A 19,157-nucleotide genomic window follows, 5' to 3' on the forward strand; every position below is an offset into this window, starting at 1 on the left:
AAATTATTATTTTATCTTTGAATATATAAACTATTAAAAAAGTAAAAAAATGTAATAATGTAATATAGAAAAAAATCATATTTTCATGTTTGCATATATTTTTAAGAATTATGTTTAAATATTTACTTGACTTTAAAAATATTGAAAATATTAAAGATAAGTAGCAACAATTAAATTGAAGTGGAGCGGGGTAAGGCGGGGATGGATGAATCCAACATCTATGGAGGTGGTAGTGGCTTTCAAGATTATACATCTATAGCAGAACAAGGTAGGTAGTGGAGTAGAATGTTCCAATTGTGAAGCGGTAGTGGATTTTGTAATATCCACCCTTGCCCTTCCTCATCGCTATCCCTAGTTATCACTATTCAAAAGTGATGAATTATGTCTCTTGTTACTAAAAGTTATGTTACTTTATTATTAACAAAAAGGTTATGATTATTTAAGTAATATGTAATGAATAACTGTATCCATTCTTAATAGATGTGACTATCCAAATAGGCATCCATTAGATACTTCTATCTTTATAAAGAGACATGAGAACTCCTATAAATAAGAGAGGATTTTCATTTGCATGACTACTAAAAAAATACAAAGAAAAAAGACTAATTTTTTTACTCTTCTCTATCGTTTAATGTTCAAATATTATTTTATAAAGAATTGCTATAGAAATTCGTTATAAAATTTTGATACTCTTGTTATGCTCCGCTTAATGTTTAGTGGACTGTTTTCATTAGTGCAAAACATAAGCAGTTATCGGGTTTCATTGTATCCTCGAGGTACACTTTTCAGTAACTCTTTTGCTTAGGTGACGAAAATAGAACCTTAAAGATAGTGTCATTGTTACACGCCTTAAAGCCTTCGTGTTGACCTGAATCAGTCGATAATTGTAAGAAATAGAATATGAGAAAAAGTGACAGCTGAAGTGGGCACTTTTGATCAAACTGCAACATCCACAATAAAATAAGGGACAATAAATTGATTACGTAATTCAGTTTCCCTATATTTATAGGGCTTAGCTTAGTGAGATGAATCCACTATCTTTGAAACAAATACAACCAATGAGTCTAGTTGTGACAGCCCTAAATTGACCCTAGTCGGGAAGTGGTTTCGGGACCACAAAACCGAGTTAAGAAAATAATTAAAAGTTATATTCTGTGTTTATGAAGTGAGTAAATGCATGTGTGAAAGTTTCATGCATTAATTTGATCATCTTTATGTGAATCTTTTTTTTATATGGACTTATATGAAACTTTGTTGGAAAGTGAGAGGCTAATTTACAATGGTCTAATAGTACATGCATTGAAAGGAGTGGTTTTGCATGTCAATTTACCCAAGCTAAATATGGTGGCCGGCCATGTTATGTAGTAAATAATATTATAACTATTTTATGCTAATAGTTTATGTTACAAAATGAAATAATGAATAAGGTTAATAAAATACAAGTTAGTGGGAGGAAAAAACCAAAGTTAGCCTATGTTTTCTCCTCCATTGCCGTAACTAGAGAAAGAAGAGGAAGAAAAGCCTTTGGGGAAGAAAATTCGGCTAAGGTGGATACCTAAAGTAAGGTAAGTTCAATGTCATTCTTGGAAAAACTTATGCACCATTTGGATGATTAGTCTAACTTCTACCTATTTTATGGTTTGAAGATAGGTTTTGTATGAGTTAAGTTTCGGTTAAGGTGGATTGATTAATTGGGTTTTATAAGGAAATTATGCCATAGCCGAATGTGTCTTGAAGAAGATGTCATATGTGCTTATTATAAGTATATGTATGTTCGGCTAATGAGTTTGAATTGAAGTTTCGATAGGTTGTGGGTTGAGTGGCCGAGTGAACTATAGGCTTTGCAAGGATGGAATTTACTTATAAGTTGTGTGTGTATGGCTTTATTTGCTAATGACATTTAAGAGTTTAAATCTTGAATAATGTTATGCATAGGTTTCGGCCATGAATCCTTGTGTTATAACACTTGCTTAATAATGAAAGAACATGAGCTTAAAGCTTGAGTAACACTCGGCTTTAGTGTAAGTTAAAATTGGTTAGAAAATAATTTTCAAGTTAGTAGATTATGTGTTAAGAGAGGGATTTAGAATATATATATATATAGCTGAATGTGATATGTGTGAATTATATATTAAATCAAGGCTTGGTAAGCTAGCTATTAAGGTGAAATGCTAATGTTAGTATTTGATTTGGTAATAATCTGTTTGGGGACAGCAGCAGTAAGGTGATTTTGGAAAATCGCCATAAATTGTAGGAGTTGAATTAGAAGCTGAGTGAATTATGTCATTAAAGCTTGAAGAGTCTATTTTCTTACAAAGGAAACTATAAAAACAAAAGAGTTACCGATCTTGAGATATTTGAAGTATTGTGGGGCTGAGTCAAAATGACTGCTGGATTCCCTGTTCTGTTTTTAGAAAATCATTATAAATTGTACAAAAATGATTATAAGATGAAATTTATATGCTTAGACTCCTTAATGAGTCTAGTTTCAAATGAGATCAAATACAACACATTTGGAATTCTGTAAAGTGAGAAATTGGATTCGTAGTGAAGAGTGGTCAGAATAGTCAACTAGTGAAATAGGGGAAACTTTAAGAAAAATCTGGTATTGATTGGCCAAGCCTAAAATTCTGAAAATTTTATGGATGGAAGATATACGAGTCTATATTCAGGGAAAATTAACGGCAAGTGATTTGGAGTTTAGTAGCTCCAGTTATAAGTAATTTAGTAACTACTGCTCAGGAAAACAGCTCGTAGTGAATATGTGATTTTGTTGTAAACATTAATGGAAGTTTGCCGATGAATTATTTATTGATTATTATAAAGCTACTATAAGCTATGTGTGTGAAAGTCGGATCAATATATATATTATTCTGAAAATAATACTTGAATAGTCGATTAATGACTATTTTAAATTTTGTTGAACTTAAGCTCAAGAGCAAAGGGGAACTAGATCCGATAAAGGGAAGGAAAAAGTAATTGAATAGCCGTTGAAGTCGTTCGACGACATTTGAGGTAAGTCTTCGAGTAATGACCCTACTTGAATTATATTGAAATGATTAGTCATATTATGACGGATAGTCGAATGTGCATAGAGACTATGTTATAAAGCCAATTGAAATTATGCTCTTTGTGTGTGGCTATTGAGCCGAAATTTGAAAGGTTTAATAAATGTTTTGTGTTTGAGCCTTAGTAACGAAGAAATGATATGGATGTGTTATGATTATTGATATATGTGTGCATGAGCATTGGGATATATCCGGGCTAAGACCCGAAGGCAATTATGCGAGTTGATATATCCGGGCTATGACCCGAAGGCAATTATGCGAGTTGATATATCCGGGCTATGACCCGAAGGCAATTATGCGAGATGATATATCCGGGCTAAGACCCGAAGGCAATTATGCGAGATGATATATCCGGGCTAAGACCCGAAGGCAATTATGCGAGTTGATATGTCCGGGCTAAGACCCGAAGGCAAATGTGTTTGCGGCTGCATTCGGTTAAATACCGAAGAAACTTGGGTTTGAATGTGAGCGTTTTGTGCTGTAACTAATTTAATAATTATGCTTGACCAACCCGAATGATAAGGTATGTTTGCATGTGCATTGGAAAGTCGGTTTGTTTTAAATGGTATTCGTGCGATCGGCTAACGAATTTTCGGCTTTTATAAAGGTTGATACCTTGTGTATCTATGTGGGTGAAGTGTGAAGTAAGTATGAGTATGAGAATGTGTGTTAATAAAGTGATTTAGTTAACTATGTGAATGTAATACTGTAGTCAAAGCCGATTTCATTACTTGAGACTTACTAAGCTTTAAATGCTTACCCGGTTGCTTTGGCTCTCTGTTTTATAGATTTTGTTCGTTAGCTATCGGATTCGGGATCAGCGAAGTCGAAGTCATCTACACTATCAAGTTCTTTTGGTACTCTTTTAGTTGAACTCTGGATATGGCATGTATAGGACTACCCCCTGTTGTTTAAGTTCTTTTGTGTTGTATGTGTGTAAAGCCATGCGAAAATGGCTTGTAAAAGTGGAGTATGGCATTAGACCATTTGTGTGTATGTATGTATATATATGATTTCATGATGTGACTATGGTTTGAAATGGAAGTGTTGGGCTAATGATCAGCCATTGGAATGGCTAAATATGATCACATGTGGACCTATGTAGGGCAAAATCCTAGTTGGTCCATGGTAACCACAAAATAGGTAAAGTTTATCTTGAAAACAGATTTTGACAGCAACAGTGGTGTGGAATTGAAAAATCACATAAATTCGTAGGAGTGGAATTAAATAGTGAATAAATTATGTAATCGAACCTTGATGAATCTACTTTTATATGGAAGTAACGAAGCAATTATAGGAACAGTACAGAAAGAGATATTCGGGTTCTTGTGGAACAGGGCCAGAACAGTTTCTGGATTCACTGTTCCGCCTTTGGAAATTCACTATAAATTGACCAGGGATAATTAGGGGTCATACCATATATGTATGGATTCCTCTCTGAGTCTAGTTTCCATAGAAACAAACGGCATTAGTATTGAAGCCCTGTGCAGAGAGATATCCCAGTCGTAATGGGAAAAGGTCAGTGTAGTCGACCCCTGTAACATGAGAGACTTTGACTAATAAACTGTACTAATGGGCCCGACCAAAAATTCTAGAAAAAAATATATAGGTGGGGACATGAGTCTAGTTTCAGGGAAAAATCACAAAACTGATTTTCGAGTTGTGAAACTCAAGGTATGATTTTTGAAGCGACTAGTACTCAGACTGGGCAGTGTCTGGAAAAATTTTTAAAAGTCTGTCAACACCTCGTATTCGACTCCGGTGACGGTCTCGGGTTTGGGGTGTTACACTAGTTCTAACACATCATAGTGAAGAATCCTCACTCTTGTATCACAAAGACTAGACCTCTCACCATCAAATTCTCCCTTTGAGAATTTAGTGTGTAGAACCAACAACAAAATGTTTTACTAACACAAATGCACTCTTCGAAATAACATTCCTCAATGAATTGATAAGTACTCTAGCTGTTTGGTTCTAATTTACAAAAGTCTCCAACATATAAGAGTTTAAGGCTTACCATGATAAAGATAAATTACACTCAATATCCCATTAAAATAACCTCATAAAAGGCTTTACAAATATACTTATATAGTCCAAAATAAATCAAAGATCTTTAAGATAAGTCTTCAAATCAATATTGATTCAATCTCAATGTTTCAGAAAATTTGATTACTTAATCCGGTTTGATCCAATCTTTAAAGATTTGTTGCTCCATAAAATAGATATTCAAATATTGGCTAACACACTATCTACAAAATTATTTAAGTCATTGCCCAACTAATTTAGTGTAAAAGATTTCCAACTCTAAATAAGACAAATTATATTGTTTGTCGATGTGCTAGTTGAAATGGTCACTTCCTTTGACACATCAATAACCACTTAAAAAGTCACTTTTCTTAACAGAAAACCTCTACCAGGTTGAAAAAACCTTTTATATTTGAAGCATGAATCCATCTTCATAAGGTAAACTTTAATTCATCTTGATTTGCCCAAATCTCATCAAATCAATTATACTTAAGGATACAAAAGATCATAAAATCAACTTATATATTCATGGATTGTATATATCAATATACAATCAATTATCCTTAATATAAGGATACAAAAGATCATAAAGTCAGCTCATATATTTATGGATTGCATATCTCAATATATAATCAATTGTCCTTAATATAAGGATACAATAGATTATAAAGTTAGCTAATATATTCATGGATTGTACATATATTCATGGATTGTATATCTCAACATATAAGGTAAGTGGACCATATAAGAATCCTAGAAAACTAATCTTGTTTGATTTAATCTATAATGCCCCAATTTTTGGGAATTCTGTGTATGTTGGCAAATTTAAAATTTCTATGTTTTGTCTGTTTGGCGTAGGTTTAATTATGTTAGTGGGCCTCTAGAAGACCCAAGTTTAAGTTAAAACTTGGTAACTTTAGTTAATTTTAGTTCCATAGGAAAAAGGGGTTCTGGTTAATTGGGCTTTTAAGTATTAATTGGGTAAAATAAAACACAAAGAAGCAGGTGGCAAAGTGGCATGTGACGCCATTAGGAAGGCTATAAAAGTGGCGTGTGGATGCTAGGGGGAGCTGAGGTTCAAGTCACAATGACAGCATATTAAGGGAATTATTTTTTATGTTTAGAAAGGGTAAGCAATGGAACTCAAGTAAAAGACTGTCAGGAGGAGTTTGAGTTGCTCAGGTGACTGAATAAGAAGGGGATAAGGGAGAAGATTTAGGAGCTGATAAGGGGAGAAAATCAAGGAATCTGAGTATGAAGTAGGAGTTGGCCGTATAGGGGACTCTGCAAGTGCACATTCGGCTAGGGCACCTTATGTTGGGAATTTCGGCATTTGGTCTAGGGCTGTCGAATTCTTTTATATTTCGGGACTAGGTTATTTAGTTTGTTCTGCCGAAAATTAGGTTTCTCTTCTCTTCCTTTTTATTTTTACTAAAAACCGAAGACTTCACTGTGTCGACTTCACAACCACAAAACCAAATTCTCTGCTCATCTTTTCTTTTTCTTTTAGTCGAACCTAGAAACCCCTCACTGTGCCGTTTTCTCCATAGCTGAATACTACCTCTTTTCTCATCCTTTTCCTTCTTCTATCTTCTCTTTTCCTCATAATCAAACTCATACCCTTCCTTCTCTGTCATATCCATTATTGTTACCATCTCCCATATTCTCCAAGAGCCGAATCTAGTGGTAGCCGAACTTCTCTTCTCTTACTTACTTATAAAAGCCGAAATCTATAAACCTGTGGTGGAGGAAGCGGAAACTTGGGTTGTTGGAATCTGTTTCTTCTTACGAGTACGATAGATCGGGGTTAGGATCGTGGATAGGTGCACTCTTTTAAGCCAAACAATGATAGGTAAGTTGTTGAAATAATTTGCGTTAATCATACATGTTTTAAGAAAAAGCCGAAACCCTTAAGGGGGCTAACGTTTAGACTAAGGGCATTATGCCTCTTTCTTTTTTGAATGTGTAAGCATTAGCGTGAACAAGGGAGCGTGCAGCGAAAGACTTGAAGACTATTCGGTTGGATCCTTGGAACTAATCCATATTTCGGCAAGAAGGTAAGAGTAATAGGGTTTTAGGCATGGTTGGCCGAATATGGTAAGAGGTTAATACATAGTCGTTTTTGATAGTTAGATTAACGTGTTAGTAATCAATTGTAGGCAGTTCATGTGTGGATCTCGTCAGCATATCATCGCAAACAGGTGTGTAACTGACACCCTCTTATAGACTAGATCAGCAAAAGCCGAAAAGCCAAAATGCCGAAAAGCCGGTATTTTGAGAACATGCGAGTGTGCGAATGCTCGTGAGATTAATAGTTTGATGTGTATGGTAGATTAAAGTGATAAGACTATAGAGTGCACGACTCTGTGCATTTCGATGTTTTTGGGCTTAATGGGCCAAAATCGGGATAGTGGGCCAACGGGCCCAATTCGGTAAAAAAATACGGTAAGTGTTTCTAGTCGTACGTAAATGGCTATGTTATGCATGGAAACCTTAAGAATAGTGAAATTACTTGAATACCCCTATGTATGGAAATTATTGATATACCTCTAGGTGAAAAATTACCATTATACCCCTAGGGTTACTTTTGACTGAAAAGCATGATGATTTAATTCTGTATGATGTATGCCATAATTGTATATCTGCTGCATGATTATGGAGGAAGCGTCCTGGTGGCTATGGCACAATTATCTGATCTGGTGGCTCTGCCACATATATCTGTTCTGGTGGCTCTGCCACAATTATCTGTTCTGGTGACTCTGTCACATTATCTGTTCTGGCAGCCATGCTGCATATTTCTGTGGCGTGTAGCGGTTGGGTGGGTCGAGTAGTCTCCCCACATGGTGAAAGGTTGGTATGGGGGTGCATGTGGTTGGATATGGGTTGGGTTTTGCATAAACATGTGATATCTATTCTGTTCTGTTATGGGCCTATGGGCTCTATTCTAACTTCTGTTCTGGGCTAAGGCCAACTTATTCTGTGGTTTGAAACGACATAGGCTATGGTTGGGTTAATTTACACACTGATTTTCCCCAAACTCACTCCTTTATTTTCATCCACGCAGGTAATCCCCAACCATAGTGGGCTTGGAGCTGTGAGGGATTCGGAGTGGCCACACATTCTACAAGTTGATTTTCTTCTGGTGAATTGGACATCCCTTTTTATTTACGTTTAAGGTTTTTAGTTATTTAATTGTAATAAGGCTGCTCAATTATTTTTATGGTTTTAATATGTTTTATTAAGATAGGTATTACTTATATTAACTGTTGAAATTGAATAGCTTTTAGGGCGTGTTTTCAAAAACAGTAATTGATTTCAAAATAACACGACAACAAGTAAAGCTTCCGCAATGAAACTATTTTCCAAAGTTAATCACTTTTCCTAAAAAGGACTTAATCAAATTGGATTCCTGGAAATATGCATGACGTTAAGGTGTGGCAATGGCGGTGTGCATGTCTAGGATTGGATCCGAAGGGAGCTTGGTACTTAAGTAGTCCGATGGACTCACCTCCTCTTTTCCGGTTTCCTACCTGGTGCTCAGCTTCCATTCACTTTAACCTGTATTGAAATTATCTTTTAAAACACTAAGTAAGTTTTTCTAGAACAACAACCTGAAATGTTTCGAACGTTTCGATGTGGCATGTCGGATCCGGCCATAACGTCTGGGCCGGGTTTAGGGTGTTACATAATCTCTTCTCCACTGATAAACACCATATTGGCTTCATAAGATCCTTAAAATATGCAATCAAATCATCATAATATTTTGGTCAAACATGTCAACAAGCAAGGAAAGTTATGTATCTAACACAGTGATAGTGGAAGTGGCCACTTCCATTGGCACATAGACAACCACTTCAAAAGCTTGAGTCAACACTTTGGTTAATTTCTCATAAGTTTATGTTTTATCCCCATACACCAACATATTAAATTCCATCTTTCTACCCAATAGTTTTACCACAACCTACCACAACCTTGTTCTTCATTCTTTTCTCCATCAAAGCATGAATCCTATAAAAAAATTATATCAAAGGAATGCCATTAATGACGTCGGTAACCAAATCATCTTCATCTACATTTTCATGGTTGACTTTATTCCCTCATGAGTCATTGCTCATGAGCATATCCTTGAAAGAGATAAGTGAATTTTGGCTAGGTAATAAAGCATTGTCCATCGTCATTCCTCCTTTATCTAATGGCAACTATTATAACACCCTTTGCTTGATCCGGTCGCTAGGTTCGAGCTACAAAATGTTAAACTATTTTCTAGAGCAACTAAAAAAAATTAATTCAATTATTCACACATATATTTAAGTATAATTCACATACATAATATGTTACATAACTATTTCTAGGTCCCACACAAGCTTACGAAAGCTCTTTTGCTAACTTGAGCTTGAATTAGGACCAAATTGTAAAGTTTTAAAAATTTTGGATCGACGTTATAATATTATGGTTCCTACGTCGTGACATCATCAATTAGTGAGTTACGTTGTGACTTTAACGGTTTCGATACCACTCACTTTCGAACTATATAGTGACATTGGGGTTAGGTAATTGCGACATTGCCCCTGTTTTGGTAAAAATCACATTTGGTACCAATTCATGCTTTCAATCCAACCCTTATATCTATTCATGTAGCCTTTTACAATTCAAAACTCAATCAATTCATATCAAACCATGGTAATTCAAGTTAATAAACATGTGAAATCAAGCGTTCAAATTAGCATCAAACAAATATTTTTCATTTGTGCAAGTTCATTCATTTAGCAAGTAGATATGCTAAATTATTGCATTTACCATTCAAACATACCATGTTTGTACAAATTAGAAGCTTAGCACTTAAATGACTCCAACATAAATCACACAAAGCATATATTCAATCACATCTCATACTTAACATTCAATTATACCATTTCTCAAGCCATTTATCAACTTGGCTATTCCAACTATCTTCCTTGCAATCTTTAACATGCCAAACCATACCAATTAAGATCATTACACATGCTAGCATCACAAAAGGCTAAACCATGCATCAATTAGGTCTCATGCGATACTTAATATACAAGTTCAACCATTATCACATTACCACATAACCATTAACTCGAAATTGATCATTTGCACAACAAAGGTCCTTATGTACATGCCATAATATCTAGACTCAAAATGAATATATATCTACTTTCTCATCTATAGTGTGTACTTCACATTGATCTGGCTTGACCAGTTCCGTAAGGTGACAAACTACAAGTGAAGGAAACAACTAGAGTAAACATTGAGAACTGTCAGTAAGTTTAAATGGAAATACTATGCTTATCTTGATCACTTATCAGTATAACAACTACCAATCACTTTGGCATGCAATTTAAATATCTTTGGCACATAATGCCTGTAACACCCCAAACCTAGCCTGGATGTTATGGCCGGATCTAGCGATGTCACATTGAAGTGTTTTTCATAAATCATGATAACGTTTGAAAAACCCAATGTTTATTTATCCATAATGTGATCTAGAAAATAATTTTAAAACTTGCGTCACTATCAAAAGTATTTCTTTTAAAACGTTATTAATTTTAAATTCTCGTTTATCGCGAAGCTTCTGAAATAGTTTTGCATATTCGTGGTATATTGGTAAATCATGCATATCTTTTGAAAACCCGTATCGTACCACTAACAGGTATAAATCATAATGTAATAATAAAAGCCCAAATTAAAGAATAAAACTTAAAAAGGCCTTTTACATAAAAATACCCAAATAAAACTACTTATAAATTAAAAGTTAAATTCAAAAGCGTAAGCTGTTGTGTGTCCACCTCCGGGTCCCTCGCAGCACCGATTTGCCTAAGGATTACTTGTACAGTTAAAACTGATGGGTGAGTTTACGAAAACTTAGTGTGTAATCCCATAATAACAAACAGTTAGACAAACAGAGAGTGAATAAATTTTGGGCCTAAGCCCATATCAGTAACAGTAGCGATCTAGGCTTCAGCCCATTTCAATAACATTAATCAGTGCAGTAACAGTAATCAGTGCAGTAACCATGATCAATGCAGTAACAGTAATCAGTGCAGTATGCAAGCAGAAAATCCTACCCAGTCCAGCCTTTACACACCATCTCCGTACTAACCTTACACACCATGTGGGGATAAAATCAACCCACCCAGCCCTACACACCAAGTAGCACCAATTGCGGCACTAAAACAGTATTGTAGCAAAGCTGCCAGTATAGTAAGCTTAAAGCCATCAGTAGGTCCACAATCGTCTTGTGCGACCATATCAGTACAGTACACTTCCTCCAAAATCATATATCCCACCCCATGCAATGCAACATACATATAACGTGGCATGCTCAAATACAGTCATACACATCGTAGAACAAATCTGTCATTTTACTTTACAAGGGTATTACAGTCATTTTACCCTACAAGGGTATTTTCCGTCATTTTACCTTATGGAGGTATTTCGATCATTTTACCCTATGAGGGTATTTCGGTCATTTTACCCTATGAGGGTATTTCGGTCATTTTATCCTATAAGGGTAAAACAGTCATTTCAACACATTGGGGTCTAGGTATATTTACCTACCCAACAGAAGGTTACAGTCGTCTCGCATGACTCGTACAACCTTAACAGTCCAACAGTGAGAAATGGGCCCAAGGCCCATTGTGCAGCCCATGCAGGTCCACACGCCCGTGTGGCCCACGAAGCCAAAAACTAGCCTTGGCCTTGTGAACTACACAGCCTGGCCCAACGTGGCCTAAAACAGTCTCGGCCCATGAAATCACTCATGGTGGCCTCAACGCTCAAACGCCCATGTTTTACGCGTTCGGATTACCACACGAGCGAGTGCACGCTCGTGTAGTGTCAATAGTTGTACTTTTCGGGCTTTTGCCAATTTACATGTATAGCAGTGTGGTTACACACCTTGTTCACGAAGACGTGCGAATGCCCACGAGTACTCCACCTATTTCAATTACACGCTTCGGTTAATCACATACTAATTGAATAATCAAAAACCCGCATCAAAACATTTATCCAAACTTACCTATCACACGTCTGAATTAGTCGGTTTAGGCTTGCCCACTTACTTCATTGCATAAGCCCAATCCTTTTGCCTTAAGGGATTATCTGCATTTAAACCGAATCTTATCAACCTTTAGTCAAAAGAATAGTGGAACTAGATGATTAATCACTTACTGAAACTCCAAGCCAAGACTAGAGGTAAGGGGCAATCGGCCTACACCCACAGCAGAGCCGAAAGTACACAGAATGATAGAGGCAAGGTGAAACAATCACACCCCTATAAAAAAACGGCAGCAGAGGAAGATGTTAGGTTTTAGACTAATATAGCAAAGAGGGAGAAAGAAAAAGAATCGCATCCATACCGAGAGCTAGACTTACCCAAAATGCAAATCCAAAGAATAGCAGTAACCTATAGAAATGACAGATAACAATGAAGGGAAAAGTCGACACAGTGGAGCAATAAGAGCAGTAATATTCGGCCAAGCCTTAAAAAGAAGAGGGGAAAAATTGAGAGTAAGCAGAGAAAGGAGAGAAGAGAAGTGAAAGATGTTTATGGAGAAGGAAAGGTTCGGCTACAAGGAGAGATGCTTGGCACAACAAAATCGATTGGGAGTGAAGAAGAAGAAGGAGAATTGGCCAAGGTAGCTAAGCACCAAAAGAGGAAAATTGTTAGACTTAAAAGGGTTGAGATAGAAAAAAATGGAGTATCCGGCTCAGAAGAAAAGTGCAATTTTGGAACAGACCATAAGAAAAGAAGGTACCCAAAATGCTATATTTCGCTTCACAGAGGAAAAGAACCAAAAGAATAACAGGAAAATGAGAGTGATTTTTGCACAGCTGAATTCTTTCCTCCCCAAAGTCGAACTCACAAGTGCCTACACTCCCAATTCGGCTCCAACACTCTATCTACTTCAAAACCCCTTAATTTCCTCCTAAAATCTCTCCTTAACTCCCTCCATGACCAATTCAAACTCCACTCCACTCTGCAGTGTTTCAGTCAAACTCTACTACCTCCCATAGCTAACAGTAAAAATAATCTCTATTTGCACAAACAGGGATTCGAACCTCAGACCACTAGCACACTCCACACACCACTTACCACTAGGCTAGCAGGCTTTTTATGACATGTTATCCCCACAATTGTTTAAAAGCCTATTGCCCAGAGACAGTGCTTATTCCTTCAAAAGCAAAACTTTTTTGCACCTGCTTAGGCTTGAACCCTAGACTTCTCAGGCACTTCCCAGAACACTTAACCATTGAGACAAACATGCATTTGTGTCACTTCTTACATAATTAATTATTTATGTGCCGCCTCCTAACTGTTTCCATGCTCAATACCTAATACTTCTAGGCGCAAATTCGGGGCATTACAATGCCTTAACTAGTCACTTTCCAACATTACCATTCAAATAGATTAGACACACATGCATATCATGAATAACATCACTTAATATCAAAGCAACTTCATGTCACATAACAAGTTATAAACATATATCATTTCTTATCAATACATTTTCAAGTCTTTCTATTTCAATTAAGATAAATATCGCTTGATGGTACTATAGTAAAATGGACTCGGATACACAGGTGAATTAAGTTGCTCACACAAGTTGAAATTACATTAGTTTACCTGTCTGGGCTAAAACTATGTTATACATAGCCCAAAAATTTGCAATAGATGCTAAAACATGTTATAACATGTAAAATCTCTTAACAAGTGCGCGTATAACCCTATTGGCATATCATTCGTATCCTAACCTTTTACTAAGTTCACACGAACATCATTTCCTTATATATATATCATTACCAATCCGTGTAATCAACCATAATTCATATTGTACCCTGTACATGACCATATAATAACCAACCCTCACATAACATTTCAATTCAATCTATTACTAGCCATGAATGTCAATTTCACTAGTACTCTAATTATATTCAAACATATATATATATGAAATCGAACGCAAAATTACACATAACATAAAATAAGGTAGTAAGTTTCATATTAACTTACCTGTTCAAAATGTGAAAAGAGTGGATACTTCTGGGATTAATCCGTAATTTTAGTTTTTCCCCTATTAGATCCACTTTCATCCAAATCTTGATCTATACAATTATTTTATATAACAAATCAATACCAATCACTTTTATACAATGTTATGATATGCATGATCTCATATAATTATATTTTTCAATTTCCCTCATATTTGACATTTTATTCAATTTAGTCATTGAACTCGGGAAAAACATAATTTTTAGTTCCTAGTTTCGGATTAAAATTCGACTTAATATATTCTCATTAGGGACCTTATACTTTCTATTTCTTACATAATTTCATGATAATTTTTACATTTATTCAATTTGATCCCTAATGTAGTAAAGTTAACAAATAAGCCAAACTAACTCTAATGTAGCAAAGTTAACAAATAAGTCAAACTAACTTGATAATCATGAAATTATGTAGGATTCAAAACTAGCTTGTTTGAAAAAGACCTAATGTAAATTGAATAAATTTTAGCAACCCTAACTAGGATTCAAATTGAATAAATTAGGAACCAAATTGGGGTCGTTACACTTCTTCCCTCCACCATACTTTCTTAGCAGCCCTAATCGTTCCAAGGGTGGCTGAGTTCAACGCTGGAATCTCAATGTCCATCATCAAATTTTTGCAGCCGAGTAATGTAGGATTCAAAAGTTAAATCGTTAGATTTTAATCTTCTAGATGTGAAAAAGTGATAAGAGATTTACAGAAAACAAATTTAATGTTTTGGTTGGATGCATGATGGAAGTAAAACTTTTAAGAATATAATAACAAAAACAAAAATTACTAAAGCAAAGCCCTGTACAGTCCCTATTCAAAAGTTTCAGTCATACACATCTCTATATTGACTTTATTTCCTGATACAAAATTGCTTCGAAATGCTTGAATCGAACGTGTCATTACTCATTAGTACACAATATTTTCTTTTAGGGAAAACAAAATTACTCAATCACCAAAATGAACAAACAATTACAGCTATCCATGAAAAGGAGATGAGGCACTTGAAATCTTGCCTTTCTGCTTGAGAAGTAGTGGTGTGGTGGTAATCATAGTCTAACAAAAACATCTCAAGAAGTTGACGAGGAAATGGAACAAGTAATTCTCTTGGTCTAACATTTCATGTCGAACCAGTCTTTCCCAGATGATGTTCTGAGGCAGATTATCACTGTAATATAGCAAGGTTGTGACAGAAGCTGCAGGCTCGGTGAGTAACGACATCAATAGCCGCAATAGAGACCGAAACAAAAGGGGCGTCAGAGACTGCAACAAAGAAGGAAATACAAGTATAGGGTGAGCCTTATCTATCTATACACACATGTGTATGAATGAATATTGATGTTATGATGATAAAGAACGATGAAAGAAGAGATGGCCAAGGAAAAGAAGCATATACCATGGGTTACTGTGGAGTTTGGAGAGCCTGAAAGAATGCAGGAAATAGGAGCTTGGAACTGGTAGTCAAAGAAAGTTTGGGCCATTGGGTTTGGGTTCTTTAACTGCCAATCTTAGGACCAGCTGACATTCAGACCTAACCTTCCTTGTAGTTACCAGGAACTATGAAAAAAATTGGGAACTGGTAGCTAGAGAAAAACGAGGGGTCAAACCGTTCTACTATACTTGTGAAATATATAATCTTTTGATTGCCTATTAGTACAAGCGACTTCCTCCCTCCCTGGCCATTTGGGAATCATGGGTTTAACGGCTTGGTTCAGTACCATACATTATTTTTTTTTTCAATGCTATTGGGGTACCATTCTCAATCAACTCTAACAGTCAATTATTGAAAATTTGAATATGAACCAAGTTAGATTTCTGGGTTGTTACATACAATGCAAGAAGAGGAGAAAATGCCTTTACTACGTAGATTTTCTTCATGTTTTCCAAGCCTTCCATCTAATTTAATTGATTCTCTCTTCCACTAACTGCCACATTTCACGTTTACAATATATATATATTCTGGATTATGAGTAAAGTTTCGTTTGTTTGTCAGTAAAATGTTTTCTAAAAAATAATTTCTGAAAAATAATTTATTTTTCTGAAAATGATTACTTTTCTATTGTTTGGATGAATCTGTGTAAAATATTTTTTGTTGTTTAGCAGATTTCCTGAAAATATTTTCCGAAAAAACTGTTTTTATATATATTAATAAATTTATATTTTAAATTATTTTTACATATATTGCAATGATTTATTTATAAATAAATAAATCAAATTAAATATATAATAATACTCAATTATTAAGCTACAATATTAACCTGTCATAAATTGAAAACAACAAAATTCTATTCACACTTTTTCAGATAAACGTCAAACACAAATATTTTAAGAAGAAAAAAAAGAAACCCCTGTAACATAGGTTTTCCTTGTATACATAATGAAAGTTTATTAGCTTAATATTGATGACCACAAAAATTTTATTGTTCATCAATTTAATTTAACAGAGAAATTATTTTTCTCAGACAAATCTATAATTTGAAGAAATTGAAACTAGGAGTTCAAGTCAAAGCTCAAAGCCTTGTATGAATATACAATCACTTACAAGGAACCAATTAATATCCTAAGAAAGCTGTTCTATATTGGTACAGGCTTCAACTTCTATTGATTGTGTAAAATCCAATATGTCATCAAAAACTTGGAATGATAATGATAGGCCAAGATTCTTTCCATATTCATACATTGCTCTGTTACACTACGATCAGCTCCACTGAAAATGGCGGCTCCCTTGGTACTAGCTGCAATCAATGAAGCTGTTTTGTAATAACAGTCAAACAAACTTGATACCTGCTTAATCTCACCACTTGCAAAATCCTTAATAACCTGCAATATCATTAATGAGGATACACTTGAGACTACCAATTTGCTACAGTTTCACTCTTAAACACCACCACAACTACCAATTTGCTATATATGTACAAAGAACATGGACGCCCCACAATTACACATGCACTTATTGTATATACTGAAATAGAAACTGTGTCTAGTGCCCTTATACATGTGTATAGAACGCTGCAACCATAGCCTCAATTATCCCAAAGAAAATAATCACAGTAAATACAACCAATGCAAGTGCTATGAATTTGAAACTTGCAGAGAGCTCTAAGCACCAACCTGTTTGAAGAAATGGACGCGCCTTTTCCTCGCAGCAAAACTCCAAGAAGTCGCTGGTTCGAACTTAAACGTGGCCTACTTGAACTACTTATACAAACTGGTTGCTGCATGACAAAAACAAATTCATTATAGCATTTCTCTGAAAGACACTCAAAATTTTCATTACTGAAGAAGAGGTACTAGCAACACTAGCTCAATGCACTTAACTGTTAAGTAATTTCCCTAAAATAAAAGCAAATCACAAAGTAATGCAATATCAAGCAATCTTATCTATCTATATACATATTATATGTTATTGGATGAAATTTACAGCAATTTAGCTTAGGGCTCAGAACCCAGATAAAAATTATCGAGGAAATTTTACATTATATAACTACTTTTGTTCATAAACGAATATAGAACCCAAACCACATAAATGTCGATTGAAATTCAGCACTTCCCACTTTTCTTTTTATACTTTTCATTCGTTTGAGAAAAAAAATGATAATCACAGGAACTTAGCCACCACTTGAAAAAGGTTCAAGCATCTAAAGATGGACAAAGAATTCAAATATTTACAAGGAAGAACAAACCCGAAAGTGGAACTCAAAGAGGGCAAACCCGAAAGTGGAACTCAAAGAGAGCAAACTGAAAACCCACAGCAGATTAGAGATCAAAGAAGATAAAATCACTGGATGATGAAAAAATCAAAACAGAGAAAGAGCAGATCGAAATGGAAGTATTCAAACCATTTCTCGATGCAAAGAAAAATGCAGTAATTTTATCTCAAGCTATTAACAGAAATATATATATATATGGAAGAACAAGAAGTAATAATAAAACAAAACAGCAAACGTAAAAGAAAAAAGAACCGCTAGGTTTTCATTAGTCCACATATACACATTACCCAGGCATAAGAACATGATCTATGATCCGTAATATCCAGATTTATCTTACAATCAGCTCTCAGCATTAAATTTTCTTTCAACATATAAATACTCAACTTCTACACCTATTATTAACTCTAAAAAATCCATTGCTACAAGTAAAAAAACTATATACAATTGCAAATCCTTTCTAGTTTTGCGAAAAACAGAAAACATTCCTCATTGTTACCGAAACAAGGATCGATCTCAGGCTGCTGAATAACAAAGGATATCTAATTTTAGCATCATTCTATTACAACACTAGGTTGAATCAAATTCCAAATCCAAAAAAAGGAAAAACTCATTTTCTAACTATGAAGGACTGGAAAAGGAGCATATATTACACTACTAATCATTAACAATAAACAAGTAGCATATCTAATAATCCAGAAAATATTCATTAATCCAGAAAAAAGCAAACAAAAAAATTATCAAGCATGATTATTTTAAATTAGGTCTCATGAGCTAAACTCTTCTATATTTCATACATGAAAAATCAAAATTAAGGAGAATTAAAGAAAACCCAGAACCCAAACAACATTCAGATGAATTATACCTAAAAAAGAGGTCTGAATTTTACATTAAAAACCGGAACTTTCAGATAAAAAAAATAAAGAGAAAGAAAAATGGAGATACCTATATGAGATGGGAAAACGGGATCGGCGAAGACATTGATGCATAAGATACATAAAACTGCTGCTACCAACGTAATAAACAACCTCATTTTCCCCCCTTTTGGAGAGATATTACTTTCAATTCAAAATTCAATATTTAATCCCGCAATTATTCTCTTTTTTTTTTTCCTTCTCTAAAATGAAGGTAAAAATATTCGATTATGAAGAAAAAGAACATAATGAGTCGGTATCCAGGGCTGGTGAAGATGACGATGAGAGGTGGGCTAATGGACTGGAAGTGAAATTATGACCCAATGGGTTCATTTGTGCTAATCAAGCTCGAGAATTTCAGGCAAACGTAAAAGATGAATAT

The 19,157-nt window shown here is 35.0% G+C and overlaps 1 long non-coding RNA gene across 1 annotated transcript; it reads right to left on the bottom strand.

Moving 5' to 3' along the window:
• Positions 1-11,024: 11,024 nt before the first annotated feature.
• Positions 11,025-15,980, bottom strand: LOC107962670 (uncharacterized). Its single transcript, XR_001701723.2, has 5 exons — positions 15,551-15,980; positions 12,492-15,417; positions 12,288-12,390; positions 12,136-12,218; positions 11,025-12,054 (listed from the first exon to the last, which is right to left on the bottom strand). It is a non-coding gene; the product is annotated as an uncharacterized lncRNA (long non-coding RNA).
• Positions 15,981-19,157: the final 3,177 nt, after the last annotated feature.

This window comes from Gossypium hirsutum, chromosome A06 (assembly GCF_007990345.1).
Source record: "Gossypium hirsutum isolate 1008001.06 chromosome A06, Gossypium_hirsutum_v2.1, whole genome shotgun sequence".
Taxonomy (NCBI): domain Eukaryota; kingdom Viridiplantae; phylum Streptophyta; class Magnoliopsida; order Malvales; family Malvaceae; genus Gossypium; species Gossypium hirsutum.